General features: G+C 40.7%; 1 protein-coding gene across 4 annotated transcripts in view; it reads right to left on the bottom strand.

Annotated features, from left to right (window-relative positions):
* The window catches only part of zfhx4 (zinc finger homeobox 4), an 88,770-nt gene extending 69,990 nt beyond the window's left edge, over positions 1-18,780 (bottom strand). The window contains exon 1 of one of the 4 annotated variants that reach the window (XM_038286775.1): positions 18,517-18,780. The gene's annotated coding sequence lies outside the window, so the exon portion shown is untranslated. Of the gene's footprint in view, positions 1-9,154; positions 9,476-14,902; positions 15,353-18,516 lie in introns of those variants that run through there. The other 3 variants (XM_038286774.1, XM_038286773.1, XM_038286776.1) reach the window with 3 other exon arrangements.
* Positions 18,781-20,966: the final 2,186 nt, after the last annotated feature.

Below are 20,966 nucleotides of genomic sequence, written 5' to 3'. Positions count from 1 at the left end.
GTGCACCCGATCACAGTGGAGAGCCTAATGCTCTGCTAACAATCTTAAAAGAAAGGAGAGAGAGAACAAAATGCAAAAGGATAAGGGGGGGTGGCTTTCAGAGATAAACATATATTTTTTTTTTTTTTTGGTCGTCTTTGCTTCTTAACACACACAAAGGGTTTTAATGCAGCCCCTGTTTGTGGCCTAAAGGTGTAATATTAGACACAAGTTTTAGCAGATCTAAACAGTGCCCCCTTTCTGTCCCTGTCTTTTACTTTGTGTCTCCTTTGTGAGCAAAGGCCTTCATTACAAAAAGACACCTTGTCATTATTGCACTGGGCATCCAAGAGGCAAATTAAGATCCACTCTAACATAGCAATCCTGTTTAACAGATTCTTTACACAGCTGAAAATGACTTTAAGAAAATCAAAACTAACACTGCTTTACACCAATGAGGTAGGACTGTTAAAGGGGGTAAAGGAAAGAAAGATGAGGTATACAGGAGGGGGGTTATGAGGGAAAAATGTAGAGGACAGAGGAGGCATTTTTATCCTTTTCGGAGACCAGGTATGTGGGTTCTATCCTCAGGTTGATGACAAGTAAATTGGTCTCATAGGTTGCTCAGGTAACATTACACCCAACTCCCCTCAGGCTGATATTTCATTGTTAAGGAAAAAGAAAGCAGGTTGACACTGGAGATGAAAAGTAACAAATGATATTTACAGGAGTTATATGGATAAAAACATGCTGTGAGTTTTTACAATGTATATGAGGACTGCAATCTGGCCTTATTGTTTTAGCTAACCTTCATAACAGGCCTTGGATTCGTTCTTTCTGGTTTAAAATCTGATTACATTACAAACCTAAACCTTTAATACCCAAAGATTTCAAATTCAGCTTTAGTTCATGACCCTTGTGTGAAATCTTCCCCTATAGATCAGTGTCAGCGATGTAACATCTTATAGACAAGTTTTAATGGATTAAACGTTGACTGGATTTAAGATTCTTACAAATGGACTTTATGCTTATGAAGGCCAGTCTAAATATATGCCTAAGCCTCACAGCTTTTAAGAAGCTATTTTTCAGACTAAATTCAATGTGAAACAGAAAAATAAACAGTGAGACACCGCTGGGTCACAGTCACTACTTACTGCCCTTGCTAAAGATTTTTTCTGGCATCAAAGGAGAAGCCAATCTACATAGCTAATGCCTCCACATTTTCCCTCCCTTTGCACGAACTCAAAACAGCAAAGACCGAGTGGAGTGAAAAAAAAAAGTGGGGAATTTTCTTTTGCCGACAATCTGGAAACACTCTCTAGTTAATTAGGCTTGATTGGAAGTGAACCGCACAAACAAAGGGCAGCCTATGTCCTGGCTATTACGACCAGGCATGCCTGTGTGCACGTGCACTAAGAGTTACTTAAGCTACCTTGGGAGTCCAGGACAGTGGAGTTTGATGATATGGACTCTTCCTCTCACTTTTTTTAACTACTCCCTGCACCCCATAACTTCTCCAACCAAACGCCGTGCTGTGAAGAATGTGTGACGACCTCCACTGTCAAGGAGCAAAACTTCCAGCCCCTGATGCCACAAAAGCCAAGAAGGTAATTAAGTTTGAAAGAATAGAAGCCCTACCACAAACAATGCGGTAGTGTCCATGGGGAGGGATATATGTGTGTGCACATTGGGAGGGGATGAGGGGGGGGGCATAGGGTGAGGGTCAGAAAAGCCATTAACATTCAGGGGCTGGGTGAAAGAGAGGAAAGAGGGCAAAGGGGAACCGAGGATGGCATTCGCTCTCTTTCTGCTTACCCCCGTCTTTCTCTGTCACAGCACGACTCATCTGTTCATTTGCTTTATTTATCTCTTTTCTTTTTACTTTCTCTCAATCAGCATAACATCTGGTATGGAGTCCTCCCTTAGCCCCCCGCCCCCCCGACTCACGCCACCAATACATCTCTAAAACAGATCTGTTTTGCTCTTTTAGATCCCTTTTTTGTTTTCTGTTGCTCTTTGCTATGCCATGGGTTCCTCCTTCACACAAAAGTTAAATCACACAATGTTGATTTTCTTGAGTATTTTACTAAAGGATAGAACGTGTAAACTCTAAAAGGTACACAGATCCCTCGTTTAAGGAATAAGAGAGTGCTAAAAAACAAAATAGATTAGCACTTCACAGACACATGCAAACATTTGCAATAAGAAAACCTAACCAAAAACATAGGGACCCTTCATCTTTTTTGTCACATCTCCAGAACAGCAGCGAAACTCAATTAGCAAAGAATGTAATTTTATTTACAGAGTCCCACGTAATCACACACGAACTCAAACACACTAACTTACACAGTTTAAGCAAACTGTCCCACTCCCACGTGGTCGAAGCTAAAAAAGAAGTATTCATTGCTCATGCATGTGTGTCAGTTGGTGCGAGTGAATCCGCGAAAGCGTGCATGTGTGTGTTCGGACAGTGGAAAGATCATGAGACACATTTACGTCAGATGAGGGATTCAGACAAACCACCACTAATTTCAATGAGGGATTCTTCTCAGGATGGATAGGGAGCTGTGAAAATGAGGAAAGGTTAGCATTCAGGAAGAGAAAAACACAACTTGGGATTGGTGTTTTTTGTAAATGTTTGCACATCGACTAGCCACCCTTTCCTGTGGACAACAAACCAAAGCAAGTCACCTTCTAATTGTTGTGTTGCAGTGTTATGTGTGTATTAATCTGCTCTGCTTTGTCTCTGCATCTCACTAGAGACATGGATTAGTGCTAAAATGATGACTGCTTAATCCTTGATTTGCCTGTGCTAAATAAATATTAATCTACTGTGCTCATCATGCTCTTGTAAGGCACAACATACACAATATGAGAGGGTTAAGCTGTTACATAAATCATAGCCTTATCTTTGGATGATACCAAATCATGAGACCATACACATGCATAGACACCTCCTCTCTGCAAAAAAACACATCAAGCCAAAGGGGGTGACAGGGTGGGATTATTTTCCACTAAAATTAATAATCCTGCTAAATACAAATCCTGAAAAAAAATCTAAAAGCAAATGTTTTCTCTTGGGGTTCATGCATATGCATAATAATATGCACCCTCAAATAAAAAAATAAACTACCACTTATTTGACGTGATTGGGATTTTCTTCTATCTCACCGTGCCTCTCAGCCAGTTCTTTAAAAAACAAAACAAAAAAAAAACTAAGAACCGTTGGGACCATGAAAAGAGAAAACTCCCATAGCTGAGACATACCAAACACACACACACACAGACACTTAAATGGACAAGGCCTTGGTGGTGCAGCACAGAAGAGGTTAAGCAAACACTGTCCACGTCAGTCAAGGATAGTGTGCACAGACACAGTGAGGAGCCTCTGACGCAGGCATTTCATATCCACCTGGTAAATATAAATGGCTGGGTTATACTACATGGAATACCATGTGTTTCAGGCTCTCTGCTAATTGTATGTGATGAAAAGTCCAATACACCATGAGTAGGTATATATTTACAACTCGACCTAGTATCCTGAAGAAAAAAAAAAATCATAGTGGTTATTTTCCAGCTCCGAAAAGTGTTTTGCAAGACCAGGAGGTCCTGCTGATACTCCAAAGGCTATTATTAAGCGTTACAAACTACTGTAGCAACTCCTGCTATGTGTTGCCAAATTCCTTTTTAGGAAAACAAAATGTCACAAATGTTGAGCCAACTGGTGAAAGATTTCTATCAGTATCAAGCAGAAACATAGAAATATGTTAAAGAAAACATTGTTCAACTCAATAGGTTTTACAGCAGTCGTGTGTTTGCTGGCTGTCTCAAATCCTTATTATTACTCAATTATGGTCCAAACAGGTAGGGACACCTTGTCTCTCCTGTGTGTCACAGTCAGCTGATTTATGCTTGCTAAACCTGCGCTTATCAGGCTGATTACAGACCCACACAGCAAAGAGAGAGAAAAGAAAAGGACATCACAAAATATTCAGATATTTTATTGTTATCTTTTAGCCATACTGGCCAAATCTTCCGATTCTTTTTCAGGAGTGAACACAAAGTTTAAAGTTCAGGTCCCCATTGTTTCTAAAGAAGGTGCTTGGCAGGTTCCCGACCCTGTCATTAGTTTCATAAACATAATCATAGGGCAGGTATCCTGGCTGACGCCACGAGCTATGCGCCGCTGACTAAAACATCCCCTGAACACCTCTCTGACACGCCACAAAAAGATCATTAATGTCTTGAGCATTTTAACAGAAAAGAAATCTGCTTACCTTGCATTAGAAAAAAAAAACACAAATGAACACCCATTTAGTTAAATAAAGATGGAAGCGGAACAGGGGTGTGTGGAAAAACATACAATACCTTTTGGGCTTTCCAAGAGCTTGACTACTCGTGACAGGTCTAATTTCTGGACCCAGGGAATTACTAATTAACTTAAGCTTTCGGCTCTCTATTTAATTAGAGAGGTCTCCAAATGAACTTTAGACCAAAGCCATTTGCTTTTTAAACAAACCCCCTTTTTCTGACAGCTGTTGTGAGTTTGCCCTCTTCTCACAAAAAACCCACAAGCAAAGCTCAGTTGTTATTTATCCCATCATAGGCTCTTTCCCTTGTTACCGTAGGAGGATAGCAGAGAACTGCAAGAAGAACGAAAAAAAAAAAAAATGAGCAGAGGAGTGGAAAAGTGTACAATTTAATTGGATTTTACTACAAACAAACAACTGTCACATGTAATTAGCATAGTTTCAGATTAACCCCACAATATTCTTTTATCAAATAAACACCCCACGAGGCACATCTAGGCCAGCCTGCAGAGAAAGAACCAAGATAAAAATGGGCCATTACCTTTCTATTTCCCATACATAAGAAAAATAGTAACAAGCTCACAATGTTTTAATTCTCTCTGTATAGTAATGGGGCATTGCTGTTTATGTAACAAATCTATGGAAGCTATTGACAAAACAATGTACAAATGACTTATTTTGCAATAACTACAGAGTAATTTGGTGGTGAGGTCAGATAAAAAAAAAAATGAAATAAAAAGTGTAAAGGTTGAAACAAAACTTGTACTTTTCATTTTAAAATATACCAGAGATATAACTGAGGGTCTCCAGCAAGCTAACTAACAGACTATCCATCACTATGCTGTGACAGTTGTTTGGGTATAACGTTAAGGAAGAGGTCCATTCTTCAAAATACTTTGCTTTTTTAGCCGCTCCTCCAAAGACCTTCCAATATCTGCTCATCTTTGCCGGGATGAAACAAAGCAAAACTCCCCTCACTATTTAGTCTAGGTGCAGAGACCTGATACATCAGTGAAAACCACTGACAAAACGAGCCTTGTTAATACCTGCAATTTCATATACAAGAACATTCCAGTGCCTGCTCTGCTCTTCTTCTTTACTGTCACAGAAAAGAGGAGTCTTGTCTTTCCTTTTTTTTTTCCCTTCCTTCTCGAAAAGCAAATAATTTTAGATTATTCCACAGCTGGTGCCAGGCCAGAAAAAGAAGTTGGGTTCTGAGAGTGATACTTTTGGCTTAAACCTCCTTGGGGAGTTGTGGATACACATGTTTGCTTCTCCGCTTTGGAATAGACTGAGACCCACACAAGAAAAACAAATCGTTTGCAATTTATTTTATTGCTATTAATTCAGCAAATACGAATTGGACACATCAAGACTTATTTAGTGTGGCTTTCGGAGTATTTTAGCAACTGGAACTAGAACGGTGATTTAATCCTTAGCGTACCATAGACAAACTCTGTTTTAGCAGGGACTTCATGCACAAATTGTTTTATAATGCTATCTCCGTACATTCCTCAAATTGTGCATTAGGATTCTTTATATGTCATTGGATTCTGGATTTTAATACTAACCAGAATCCCCTTGCATCCAAATCAATTTCTCGAGTTTCTTCATTTCAACTCTCATTACACTGTTTGTTTAAGGCCATGAGTCATGCATAATTAATTGACCACTTATTCCTTGACAAACCTTGCCAATGGCCTTGATATCCACATGCTTTTGCCTTCAGGAATACCAAAAGACAATCAGCTATTTCTGAAAAGATATTGCACATATTGCTATGTTTAGTTTTATAGTCTGCACAGTATGTATCCCCTTAAATCGTGCTTTTTACATAGTTTGTTTATTGTTTGAGCTGTTATTTATGATGCAAATAATTAAAACACTCAGGTTCCTTATTTGTGCAAAGAATTTAGCCATTCAAGATGATTCCGAGTCACAAATCTTCAGCATACAGATTTCACACCGACATAGAGACTTTTTTTAAGTAATCAACAATAATATTTATGATTATTTCCTGTTGACACAGTCTCACTCTATCTCACATTTCAGTCTTTCCTTGAGGTCTATTAATGTGCAGATCTTGTGACTGGGCTCTATGACTTTTCAATCCTTTCCTTTGTCTTTGGCCAACAGGGAAGAGAATGTATCATTTGTCATGAGACGTCTTGCGCTATTGTGGGCTTCTTTTTCTAAAACCTGGAGAGACTTAGTCATTCATCAACAGTTTTTTTTTTATTGTTGCCTCCTCTAAAGTCAGATTGCTGCCTCTTCTGTTTGAATGAGGTAGTTGTGCATATTTTTCATGGTTTTTGTTTCTATCTTGCCAGCTTTCATAGCTTTGAAAATTCTTCTGAGAGCAATCGATAGAATGTGGCATATAACCTTTTGTACCACACATTGTTTCCTTGTTATGTACAAGAGGGACAAACCTTTCTAAAAAAAAAAAAAAAAACAAAAAAAAAAACAGGCTGCTAAACACTTTGGAGAATATGTGAGGGAGAACTTTGAGGCTCTCACGTGCAGCTGAAGAGCTGAGGAAGTGTCCTTCACGGCAAATGCAATTTGAAGTGTAAAGGACAAGCAATGTCAGAGCATAATGACCAGGTCTGCATATATAGTAAATTACAAAAGTAACTATAGCCCTTAAACATTTTACATCTTTTTACATTTTACATCTATTGTTTTTTATTGCCATGTGATATACCAACAAGGACTCAAAAAGGATACACATTTTTCTTTTTTATCAAATTTAAAAAAAGAAAAAAAGTTTTGCATTTGCATTTAGACCCTGATGTTCAGAACTAAGCACTGAAATATTTGTAGATTCCCTAAATAAATGCAAGTGAAGCACCTCTTCCTTGGCTGTCAACACCCTGATCCACAGAGGGAATGGTGTGTTCTGGGCTATGTTGTTAGCTTCTTGGCAGACATAGCCAGTGTCTTAGTAGAGTAGTAATAGTAAACTCTTTCTTTCCATTTTCAAAACTTTAATTCAACTGTGCTCTGTCAGATCTCAAGAGCTTCGGCCTTAAGTTTACCTGACCTAATATCTTCACAGTACAGCTGAATTAACATAGAAATTGAATTAGTTTACAAATGATCAGACTTGTAAGTGGTGTTGGATGGACTGAATTTCATTTAGATGAAATGAGATGAGATTGAGATGGATACAAACATACACTTCTATCCAGATTTTAAAAAGTAAACAAATGAGCTGTCTTCCTTTTATCTGATATATGTATAAATATGACCTTTCTAAATATTTTATATTAAAGCTAAATTAAAGCTATATATATATAAAAATATATATTTATATATATACATATATATATAATGATATATATATAAATAAACTGCTTAATAATCTTTAGTTGACTACTTTATAGTTGAAAGCATACGAGAACCTTATATATCGACGCAAGAACATACAGGGAGAGTGATCAGCCTCATTTTTTCACCGGCCTATCTTATCTGACATAAATTTCAGAATCTCTGTCACCCACAAGGCCCACAGGACCTCTGATCAAACAGATAGAATACCCAAACACACAGTCCTGATTGTTCTTTCCCCACCCTTTGAAATACCCCCACTTCCACTTTGAAATGAAAAGGATAAACATATTATTTCAAATACTCAAACCCATGTTTTTCCATGGCTAATATCCTGTATAGGATGGCTGATGCAAAATAGGCAGGAAAGCCTGAGAACAGGACGGAGCACAGAGGGTAGAGAAAAATCCCCCACTTTCTATTTTCCCTTAAGAGACCGATGAAGGCTTGCCGAGATGTGAGAGAGAGAAGGAGAGAGAGAGCAAGAGGGATAGAGACATGAGAGAGAGGGTAACGCAATCCTTGCTGGCGCTGGCCCAACAGCAACAAAAACATTTAGATAACCGCGCTCAATAATGAACAATTTCAATGAGGACAAAAATTACATTTCCTACAGATAACATGCCCCCTTCCCATAACAGAGCCAACAGAGCCTTGAAATAACGTCATGTTCAAGAGTAGTGCACTGGATTATTATGTTAGGGGAGGGTTTTAGTAACTATATTAGTATCCTTTTACCCCGTCAGAGACAGTCCTTTTACTGGTTGAAAGAAGTTGCCAAAGCTGAGAGAGACAGGAAAAATATAGAGCTATTACAACAACCTGACTGGAGCTACAAGAAAAGCAACAAATCTCTCCTTAACTGACTCAGCCTGTGCTATAACACTACCAGCAGGATGGTTCACAATATTTCCGAATGTCAATACACACCACAAGGACCACTCCAGATAAAACTCCACATACACATAACTAAGGATCTCTGCAGCACACTTGATCCTCACAGGTGGTGTGGGTCACAGTGAGAATGGCATCCCCACCTTTCTCATCCACTAAGCACTCACTTCCTTTCATGCCAAAATCTGTCAAGTTGTTTGAGAGGGGAAGAAGCAAGAAAAGAGGAGATATAGCGTGGAAAGGAGGCAGAGAATAAGAGAGCAAGTCTTTGTCCTCCTCCACTCAGCTCCAGCATGTTTCCTCCTCGGGTCTGTCCAGGGATTAGCATATGAAAGGCGAAGAAAGGCGTGCAAAAGGTCAAAGAAAGAGTATCCCGTCCAATGAGAGACAACAAAAACAGGCCACACCGGCCTTTGTGCTGCTCATGTTCTCCACCATCTAACCTTGTGCCCCTCCCTTAACCCTGGATCTTTTCCATGCACCCGACGAAAACGGTTGATTATAAATTACTTACAATGTAGAGCTTGGTCATATGGAAGTCAAGGTGGTGATTTTAGGCTGCCTCACTACCATTGCGCGCTTTCCGTACTCTCACACCCACACACACACACACACGCAGGCAATCCCATAAAACACACCTGCTTCAAAATTTCACAGTTGCTTCAGTCCGGATGATATCCCACCAAATCCTCGGCAAACATCCCAATAAAGGAAAATGTAAGAGCAGCGTAGTTCGATTTGATCCATGAAAGCCGCTCCCTTCCTTCCATGTAAATACTACCTGAGCCACGACCATCTACGACATAATTGTACACTCCAGTGCTTTAGGGATCCAGTTTAGTATATATATGGAGGCTTAGGGATTTTACTAGTCTCCACTGTTGCTCTATTATCATACATATTGCTCCTCATGACAACTTCTGTCTGCTGGCATCTGAACAAACACCTGAAAACACTGGTCTTGTGTTTCCGGGGTTCTCCCTAGCACAGACAGTCGAGTACTAGTAGGGGCCTGGGAGACAGGGGCAGGCGGAGAGAGAGAGAGAGGAGAGACAGAGAGAGGGAGAGAGAGAGAGAGAGAGCACAGGGGTAGAGCATTTCATCTCTCTTTCATCTCTGTCACCCAGTCAAGCGTTCAATGCCCCATTCAGCGCCTGCCCAGCATTATGCAAAATAATGCTAATCCCCTTTCCCGTGCTTTCACACTTGTATAAACTGCCGTTCCTGCCTCTGAAAAGCAATTATATCAGTTTACGTTCCTGTCAAAAAACAGGATTAGCATGCAAGTACTAGTAGCGCCAACTAGGCCCAGTCTCTATCCACCTTTGGCTATCAGAAAGCAGAGCACATTAAATGTTAGTCCACCCTCCCTGAATACAAGGAAGTCAGGTTGCTCTGTTGGGGGTTTGACTTTAAATGTCTTATAATTAGATATTTAGATGAAATAAAGAGAGGGGATGGCACCTCACTGTTGTCCCTCTGTTTCAAGCATCCCCTTTTCAAAATCCCAGCTGTATAAAAACCTCATAACAAAAGTCCAGTCAAACTGCCATACAGGCCTCCACAAGTTCCCCTCTTTACTCAATCGTCTTGCTGTATGGACTGTATGTGAGATATATATGCTATACACAAATGATCTGTTGTTTCCCTCATCCCAGTATGTTGCCTCCACATGCAAGCTGCTTGCCTGCAAACATGCAAACACAAGCATTGAGCAGACAGAGTATTTTTGAATATGCAAATACTCACAGTAGCGAAACGTTGTAAAGACAAGTCATTGTGGACTTGTTCAATCTGAACAATCAGTCCTATTTTCTACTTTTGGAGGTGGAAGGGGGAAGACTGTACTCATCCCAGCCATTACCACAGGGACATTAGTCAGGACAATCAGAAATGTTGTCAAGGTGACTAATGAAATTTGTCCATCCATAGATTTAAATGATCTAGCTTGTTAGGTGCTAGTGCTGAGGGCTGGCTGCTTGCTGCTGGCTTGTTGCCTTACACATACCCATTATTCTCTTTTCTGCTGCCTCGGTACAATAGACGCACTTGTATCTTAGCCCATACCCACCGGCAGTACAAGCTCTCCGCCTGACAATTTGCATATGTTAATATAATTAAGTGCTAATTACACTAAAACTCGCATATTCACAAGTACCCTCCCCAGGAGCTTTGCATGGGCTTGATCTTGTTCCAAGTCTTTAACCCTCCTCCGCGTCTTACTTATGTGTGTGTCGGTATATGTGTGTGTGTGAAAGATAGAAAGAAACAGTGTGTTAGTAGTGGTGCCCGAGGGCTGACACGGTAACCCCCCCACCCCCCACCCCTTTCAGACATGATGTTGAGCTGTAGTGAACTTCTTAGCGTCTCCCCTGTTCAGGAGTCTCTGGGCCAGAAGATCCTGAGACCATTACTACTGCACATCCCTAACCATCACAAACACACACAAAAACACACATGCAAAAAAGGTTCAGACCTTGAATATCTCTGCATCAAAAAGTACAGATTTTAAAAGCGTTCCTTAATAGATGTTACACGGAAGAAAATCAGAGGGATAAGAGGTATACAAGAAACAGCCTGAAACAGGACAAATTTACCCCAACTGTAAAAACAAGTGCATTTACACATCTTAACCTAATTTTTACCTCCTAAATTCAAGCATAAATCTTTTAAATAAAGAAAATTCTGGACTTTTCCAATACTATAAAAACAAAGAAAGCAGGTGCCAAGAATGACAACAATTATTTGAGCTATTGATAAAAGACAAAGAAAAAGAACCTACAAGATTCCCTCCAGGGAGCATGTGTGCATGGATGTGAGAGTGTGTAGGCCTGCCGTTTTGATAATGGAGGACAGGCGGTTGTGCTTTTCACATTGTAATGGCCGTGAATCAGGGAGGAAGCCAAGCGGTCGAGCTACAATTAGAGTTCTTTTGTGCTTCTTCCTCTGTCTCTTTTTCCTTCTCTTTTCTTGCTTTCAATCGCTGACACTCTACCTATCGAGGGTATGTTAAAACAGTCTACACTGCTCTGCAGCAGAGGGTGAATGAGGGGAGTATATGGGCTGAATGGAGGGAAATTCACACTGTGCTGCTGCTGCTGGACACACAAGGACACATGCGTGCACTATACACGCACCAGATGGTACACCAAGGCAAATCAAATAAACACACACTCACGGACACACACCTATTGCTAGACAGAAGCCTCTGTGTGTGCTGTCCCTTAATGAATGTCTATTGGGAGTCAGAAGGTCCAACCTCATTTAGTTGACTCTCAATGAGATGCAGCATTATGGCTATGGTAATATGCTCCTCCCTTCCCCGATAATCATACGCAGGTCATTGTGTCAGAGTTATTCATTTCGATCACACGCGCACGCCAGATGTTATTATGCAGGAGAGTAAATCTCTTCAATTGGTGTCGATGGTTGCCTATTCAAAAAAGCTAAAAAATAAAGAAGAAAAAATGGATATTGCTCCAGCAGTCCAGCGTGTAGCGAGCTACACTGCTCACTGAAGCATGAAGGCTGGTAATGCAAGTTCGGATGTAGCTCCGCGTGTGTCTTTTTGAGGCGGGGGGGAAGCTCGCCCTTAACTAATACCTGCTTCTCGGATTACCACAGCGTCTTAAGTATTCAACCATGCTCCTATTTTCCTATTCTTCCTTTTTAGTCAAATTGACCGCTTTTACACTGTAAGGCAGTAACATAGCCCTCTTTACTGAGGGCCTATGGGAGATCCACATAGAGGAACATTAAAATGCAGCCGTAGCCTTGTTGCAAAGCTCCTCTCTATTTCTTTCTGTCTCTTTCTGCAGCAAAGGCTTCTAAATCATCCAGCCTCCTCTATTAGATGGGAGACTTATTGAGGTAGAAACCATAAAAAATGAAGAAGGGAAATTTAATCCCTGAAATATTGATTTGCACATTAATATCAGATAGGCAGAGGGCAATCTAGCCGGGTGGAAATGACACATTGTCGACCCCTAGGAGAGGCCCGAGCCAATCTTCTAGCTGCATGTGTCTTAGACCCAGGAGTTATAGGACAGACTCAGCCCCTGTCTTTCTCTCTCTCTCCCCCTCTCTCTCTCTCCTCCTTCCAGTACCCTCTCATCCCTCTTGCCCCCCTCCATCCACACCCTTAATGAGGGCTGCAATGCTGAAAATGCATTAGCTTTTAATAATCAAGAAGCATTTTCAAGCCAACAGCTTTTGTCCTTCCAGGGCTGTCTGGTCATCTTTTACACTATGTGTGTGTGTGTGTGTGTGTGTGTGTTTAGCCCTCCTTCTACCATGGGTAAAATGAATGTTGTGAATTGCTTAACTAACAAGAAGAGCGATACACAAAAGTGCACCCAGAACAGAAAAACAAAAACAAGAATCCTAAAATTCTGCAATTATAAAGCAGAAAATCAAAATATATTTGCAAGACATAAAGGATAAAAGTAACAAAGCAGAATATAAATTATTATTTTTATTATGGAATAATATAGTGTGAGATAACACCATCATTAACTGATGAAATTCAATGCAATTAGACAGGATTATCCCGTTTCTAAATTATGATTCTTCTATCAGGCCTTGGCTGCGTGTTTTGGTGTTGAAATAGAGGCTTTTGTTTAAATGCAGCTGGGTTGTCTGCGAAACAGAAGATCCATCCTGTCTAATACAAATCAATCCTTGGCTTTATAAACATGAAAATAAGTGGAAACATATAATGTATTAGATGAAGAAAGATAGGGTGCATAGTCTATTGTATTTCAGTTTTTAAATTGAAATAAAAAAAAAATATTGATATTTATTATTACAATTATAAAATTAAGAATAAAAAAAACTATATGGAACCAGTATTGTTATTCTAAATTTCATTTATTCTGTATTTCTAATTTTTCTATAAATGTATTTACTCTTTAGAAAAATCTAATGCATCCAATAATTTAAATGAAATTATCTGTGATGAACTGTCTAAAAATAGAAATTTAATTTTTGGTGGTAAATAAATACGTTATTCGAATGAGAAAGGGCACAAAAAGCATCCCTGTGAAATCGCTCATATTTGCGTACCGTTGACCCAGAGCGACTATTCCTTCCCGACTATTCCTTCGCATACCCGGAATGGAAGGTGACCGGCCCCTTGGCCCCGGTGTTTTTTGTTTTGTTTTTTTTTTATCATCCTGTGCAATCGATGCCCCCCCACCTCCTCCCTCCACCCACCCCGCCGAGCTAAGAAAACAAAAACAGCCACCGGATGTAAAGAATACAAAGCTCTATTCCAAAATCATATTAATTACAACCAGCATATTCTGGGGTCAATATTAAGAAAATGAATTTATGCAAGAATGTCATTAGCACTGTACCAATGCTTTTATGGTATGGCTAAAAAATATAAGTTTATGTAGAAAAAAATGCATAAAAATCTATTGATGAGAATAACTATATATGCTGAGGATGAAGTCTAATTTTTAAGATGCTTATGTCTGGGAAATTCAGGAGAACCGGGAGTTTTGTGTTTTTAAAGGGACCCCGTGCGATCAGCAGCCCAGCGATCGCTCTCCGCTTCCAGGCGACGCATCTGCTCGAGCTTCGGTAGAAACCAAACCGCTCTCTAAGTCCAGCAGGTAGTAGCAAACACATGCTGCTCAATCGGGACTGTGTGGCTGAAAAGCAACAGCAACAAAAAGAAGGAGGAAAAACGTTTGAAAGAGGCTTTTTTTTGTTTGTAAAAGTGCAATCGTGTAGAGAGGGGACCGTGTCGCGGGAGAGAGACTCGTGCGTAAAACCCGACTTAAACAAACAAACAAATAAAAGTGGCTTTGAGCGCATCCAAAGTGCGTCTTAAACTGGACTCTATGGGGGGGTTAAGGTTGGTGGTGGCTCGGTACGATGACTGGAAACGAGAAACCGGACGCATCGAGAGGGAAGAAGCTGGAAGCGGACATGTCCGAGAAGGGAACGGACTCCAGGAAAAGGCAGATCCGCGATGCAAAGCCACAGCCGCTCGTCTTCTCTCACGCTTCCTTTTATTTTATTTTTCAATAAATCCCCAAACAATTCAAGATCAGCCGAAATTCACGTCAACTTTGCAAAAATCGGATTGTGTTCTGTATGTTTTCCCCATGAACACATCCGGAAAAAACCAAAACGTCTCCAATCCTGACGGTCGCTTGTAGCCAAAGCGCTGGAGTTACACTATCATCACCGTATCCCCCCCTCTCTGTGTTGTGGACTAAAAAACACCCAGCACCTGTTATCCGGGCAACCCCGGTGCCAAAGATCCTCCACTCAGATAGATAATCGATACCCGACCCCTACATTTGAACACACGCACCCCCAAACTACTCAATAAAAGTTAAAGGGAGAGGTGGAAAGCAGAAAAAAAAACTTACTTTCTTCCCCCTCCAAAAGCGTCACCTCCGCTCCACTCTCCGCTCTTGGCTTTGTAAAACAGTCACATCCAGCGGCTTCCGAAATTAGACAATAAAAAAAAAAAAAGAAAAAAAACGTGGAAAAGGAAAATTACAATAATCCTCCAACTTTATGATGGAAAAAACTGGGTAAAAAAAAAAAAAATCACAAATGACAAGCGTTTTTTGGAGAGCTATCCCTTATTTTGGTTCCGGTGGCGGTGGAAACGATGTGTCGACGGGGGTTGCCTCGCAGTTTCTCTCGTTGGACGGGAGGTCGGGGTAACGGAGGAAAGGAAATGAAAATCCGATATGTCTTTATTCTGCTAATTATTATCGTTTTAGCCCTGTTTAAAAAATGGCTGATTAAGTTGAGTGCGCATGTCTTTGTGTGTCTATTTCCCGATATGCACTCTGGGAATGGGTAGAGAGACAGAGAGAGAGAGAGGGCGAATGGGAGAGAGAGAGAGGGGAGAGAGAGAGAGAGAGAGAGAAGAGAGGGAGGGAGCAGAAAAAAAGGAGACGGAGAGGGAGGGAGAGTGGAGAGAAGTGTAATTAGTGAGTTGATCAACAGTCTCCACATTGCAAATGACGCGCAAACGGAGCCCTGGCGGCCGCAGAGGTCCATGCGCCCAGAAAATCCCTTTTGTGCTGTTTCTCTCCGAGGGGCCAAATCACACAGACAACTATCTCCTTCTAATGACTTCTAATACTAAAACTCTATTTTCCCTTTCATTCTACAAATGAACATTCAAATTAAAAAACATAGTTCCTTTTATGTGTTTTGATTTTCCAAGGAATTGATTACCTTTAAAGTTTGCGCTTGCTGTTTAAAGTGCATCATATCAGCTGGATTTTATTGATTATGACACCACAGGTGAACTGAACGCGGAATGAGACTGAGTCTTTGTAGATTATGTGAATTTATGTTTTTTTTTTAACTACATATTGATGTTCCTACTGGATTCAGTTTTAAGCATTTAAAAAATTGGAAGACAGCTTTCTTTAAATGTAAGTGACAGTGTGAGTGAATCCATAAAAAAATGAGAATCAAACAGGGAAACTGGCCTATTCCACGCATCAAAACATACCAGAATACATATCAGGAAATGCATTTATATAGAATCATATGCCACGATCTTAACAGGGTATCTATTGTTTTCTAAATTGAATGATATCGTGTAACTTCTACTTTTCTTAACATTAAAGTAATAAAATCAAAACCAGTATTTTATCTAATGTCTTAAAGCCATCTGCTGCCCTTTCGGGGCCGCTGAGGCCCGTGTGGGTTCAACAGATTCAAACAAAAATAAAAAAACAAAAAAAGATCGAATACAGGGTCATGAAAAAAAAGAAATCTCCCTCTATGTTCAAAGTTTACATTTACTATTCTCATAAAGTGACCCGCTTATTTGATTATGTTTACTTTTTAAATCAAATCGTTCATTGTCTTCCTTCCATCGGGTCCCTTAATAGAAGCTTTTGGGCAGTACAGGAAGGTTTTCCACATTCTGAAACGGGAGAGAAAATCAAGAGATCTTGTTCTCCTCCATGGAAAAAAAAATCGAAGCTGGGGGTGAATTGAACTGCATGAGCCGGGACTTTGGATGTGATGATAAGGCTGCTGCTGCTGGCAAGTGAAGTACTATGGTCTACTTTGCAGCCACATTGACTACACTGCACTTACACCAACTGGATCCTTAAGAAGCCTAAAGATCCAAGCCCGACCCGACCCAGGGCTGTTTATTCTGGGTTTAGAGAGGTCTCTGACAAAGAGGGGTGGGTGGGTCGAGGTGATGAACGGAGGCGTCACTTTCCACCCGGATTCAAGGCGCTTGCTCCTGCTGCTGCCGTGGCTGCTGCTGCTGCAGCTGCAGCTGCTTCCCTGTCCTCCAGGGGGGTTTGCTAGTCCGTCAGCCCTGGGAGGCGTCGCTCACAGACGGCATGGAGAGGCGAGTTTACCCCGCTGCTGCAGCGAAACGCGCATAAAGTCCACAGGGACGTTGCGCGCGCCTTCCCGAAAGCTGCAGGAAAAGGACCTATTTATCATTTACGACTTTGTAGCATCTAAACGGAGGACTTTACATAAATCGGTGTGATTTTTTTTTTTGTGTGTGTTTTTTTTCCTACATTTCTGTAAGAGGATGTGCTTGTTTCTTACTTTCTGTTGAATTAACTCGGTGCGCTCAGTTTACATTTTTTGCAGAGATGCGTTTGATTTTACTTGTTTTTTTTTTAGAAGAAATAAGAAATTGCAAAGCGGATTTGGGTGGCTGATATAGGCTTGCGCTTACCTTAACCTTTTGCTTTTTTTTTTTTTTTTGTAAATCCCCCTTATGGTCCCCACCCACCCTCCTTCCCGGCAGACGATGCTCTTTCCCTGGACGCAGCTTGACAATAGGACACGTTAACTAATATTTTGCCCCATTTCCATATCAGCAAGATCCTCAATTAATTATAGATTTTATCAGTAAACTCCCGAATCTGTGGGAGTGTGTGTGTGTGTGTGTGTGTGTGTGTGTGTGTGTGTAAGGGAGAGAGAGAGGGAAGCAGAGTGTGGAGGCGTGCGCGCGAGTGTGCCGCGTAAAGAAGAAAACATTGTCCAAAAGACATTTCGTTTTAAATCAGCAGCAATTAAATCTAAAGTAGAGTAATTAAGGGAAAAAAAGAAATAAAATGTTGTGTATCTTTATGCCATTTTTTTAAAATATTGATTTGCAAAACGTAGCACTGAACACCTTCAGTGATCTTATGTCACACCAGGAGATCAATACCTTTGAATCGTCCGGATACATTACCATGTTGGTTTGACACACTGAGGTATGCCAAGGGATTGAACTATTGTCGATCAATCAATATATTCTCTGAGATCTAGAAACCTCAATTGATGAAAAGGAGATTGAAAAAGTAATACGTCCCAGAAAAACACCTGGATATATATTGGTTTCTTTGTTATTTTTGGATTAGAATATTCAAAACTTCAGCGAGACTTCAACCTTTATGCGCCGGCGCCCTCATGGGGTTGCAGAGCTGACCCCTCACACACAAAACCACGCTAAAGTCCCCAGATCTGACCCGCAACCTGCCACACTGATCGCCAAGCAACAACACATGCAAAGAAAGCGTCAAATCATAAAGCCTTATACAGCAGACAAGAAGTTATCTCCAACTCTTTTAAACCAAACTCTACAGATCCAGACAAAATGAACATGCATTTCCCCCTTCAAAACTAGTTTAAGGCAAATTAATAAATATACTGTTAGAATAACCCTAAATGGCAAGACAAAGTGGTTAATTTCCAAGCTGCAAAATCATTTCGTTTTAAATGAATAAAAAGAAATGATAAAAAGCGTCTTTTGAATGTGGACTTCATTTCAACATACGGGACACCCCACAGAAAAGTGCCTTTCAACCTTTGACTTTTCAGCAATAAAACGCTGAAAAAGTGGTCAAATCCATGAAAACGAACGGAATCCCTAAAATAAAGTGTCTCTAAAATGTCAAACAGAGTCTTAAAGCCATCAAACAGCGGTGCGCAAAAAAAAAAAACAGAAACCACCATGAAAAAAAAGCTTCCAAAATGTACCTCTTCTTACCTCTTTTTTATTAAATTCCCCCAAAAAGCATAAAGTGGAAAAAAACAGAAGAAGCAATATAAAAAATGTAGACTCTTTGGTACCTTTGGTAAGCATTCTGTTTTCCTTCTTTTTTCCTGTCTTTCTCTTGCTCAGTAGCGATCCGATAATAGCATATGGAAAGTGTTTTCAAAATGCCCAGATTTGGCACATTGTCATTGAAAAGAGAGGAGCGCAGTGATGCGGTGCTACAACAGGGGAAATGAGTTGGGGATTGGACGCAGCCCGCCTCGGTGCGGACTTATCCCACTTTAATTTAATATTCCGCAATCACACACACTAGTGATGGCATATAATTCAAGGAGAAATTCAGAGGGAAGGAAATGCTTTTGTGTGTGTGCACGCGTGTGTGCGCGTGTTTTTTTTTTTTTTTTTTTTTTTACACCACTTTATTTGATTAAGGAGAAAGGCAGCACAATATTGTCTTTTTTCTGTTTCCCCTTTCTTTTCTTCTTTTTCCCCCCCTCCTCTCCCCTCTCCAGTCACATTTTAGATTCTCTTTATAAACGAAACAATGGATATTTATTTGTTTGTATTTAGGTCATTTATTTAGAAATCAACAATCCACCGACTTTCTTTCTGCTTGTCGTTGTCACATTGGAATCATCCCCTAACATAAAATCGAGACCTATAAACGCTTGTTTGTAAAACACTGAACTCAAAATCAATGTATTGGGTCATTTCGATCGATTATATAAACGAAAATCCATACGCAACATGAGACCGGTATCAACCCACTCTTCCGCTCCCTTTTAAGGAGAGAGAGGGAGAGACGGAGAGAGAGAGGAGGGGAAAATAGGGAAAGCTTAGAAACAAATACTGTCAAAGTAGACCTTTACATCAGTCCTAGAGCAGGAACAATCCAAAATGTTTTTTTCTGATCAAGGACTTTCAAAAAGGGCCCATCACACAGAAATTGGGGGTTGATTTAATTGGATTTTGGCCCCAGTATGTTTTTGTTGTTAATTAAGTAATGCTTATACCAGAAGCTGCAAGATAAACCTTTGTTTAAACACATATGATCACTAATTACATTAATAGATGGAGAAATAAAACAATTCCTCAGTTCATCTCCACGCCCCCAACCCCCATGGCTTATTTTAAAAGAGGTTCTTGAACCCCCTTTTAAGCCCTGGATGTCAAAGTGCTTCCAGATGCACAGATAGGCCAACTCCTGATGACAACAATTAGAAAAATGCCCTAATCAAACGGAGCTACGCGGGATTAATTCACATTTCAGGGGTCAAGGGGACCCCCACCTCCATTCTCCACCTATACCCATCTTCCGCCTCCGCACCTTATATCGCATTTCAACATCATCTAACCTGCGCAAAGAACAATCAACCACTTCAGGCGCTGTAATCACGTATGCAAATTCAACGGCCAAAGGCACGGACATGACAGCCGGTGCGCAGCGTCAGATGAGCTGTTGCATAAACTGTGCATTAATGTGCAACATGATATGGGGGGTTGGGGTGAGGTGTTGTTTGGGGGGGGGGGGGGGGGGGGGTCAGGACAGGCTGAGGGGTAAAAGAAGGAGGCGGCAATCATGTAAAATTTACATGGGACCACAGCTGCTAGGGCTGTGGAACAGAAGAGGTGGGGTGGCTCCATAGGGAGGAGGAGAGGGTGTTGGGGTGGGTGGGGGGGCTTCTTGAGATTAGGAGAAAGAGGGTTGAAGGTCCGGGACGGTGGGTCTGCTGGTGCCTCTGTGTTTATTTGATAAGAGCTAACCGTAACCCCCCCTCTAAACTCTTTCTAGAGACACAGGCGGGGCAAAGTTGGCCATGATACAACTGCTGCTGTTACTACCGCTGCCTCTGAGCAAGTGTGGAAGGAGAAGCCAGGAAGAAGAAGAAACAAGAGAGGAGGAGAAGGATGACATGACAGAGTTGGTCGCCCCACATTTCGGGTCGCTCACACGAGAGAGGAAATCCACACTAACTGAGCGCACACGGGCGCACACGCACACGCGCGCTTCTAACACAGCACACACTTTCCATTCAGTCTCACCTCGCCCTGCTGCCCTCCTCCCACTTGCCCCTTTGGTCCTCCGATCTTTTTCATTGTTGAACTCTATTTAATAGACACGCGTCCAGTGAATGCCTTCCATATATGGACAAAGGAATAAAAAAAGACCCCTGGAAAACGCCGCGTAGAGATGTCCCGAATCAGACCTTATAGATTTTAATGGCGCATTTTATTTATTGTTCATCAGATTCAAACGGATAATATTTTGAAGCTGATGTGAATAGAGTGAATCACTTAAAAAAAAAAAAGTAATAATAGTAATCGAAAAAACTGAAACTAATAATTAATTAGAACATACTGTCACATAATCCTACAATAAAACAAAAAAACAGAAAATAATATATAATTACCACCCCAAGAAGCAATTATAATGATCATAA

The sequence above is a fragment of the Cyprinodon tularosa genome, unplaced genomic scaffold, assembly GCF_016077235.1.
Source record: "Cyprinodon tularosa strain WSP-4 unplaced genomic scaffold, ASM1607723v1 ctg23, whole genome shotgun sequence".
In the NCBI taxonomy this organism is placed as follows: Eukaryota; Metazoa; Chordata; class Actinopteri; order Cyprinodontiformes; family Cyprinodontidae; genus Cyprinodon; species Cyprinodon tularosa.
The sequence above is the reverse complement of the archived record's forward strand: the minus strand, read 5'-3'. Positions and strand labels throughout refer to the sequence as shown.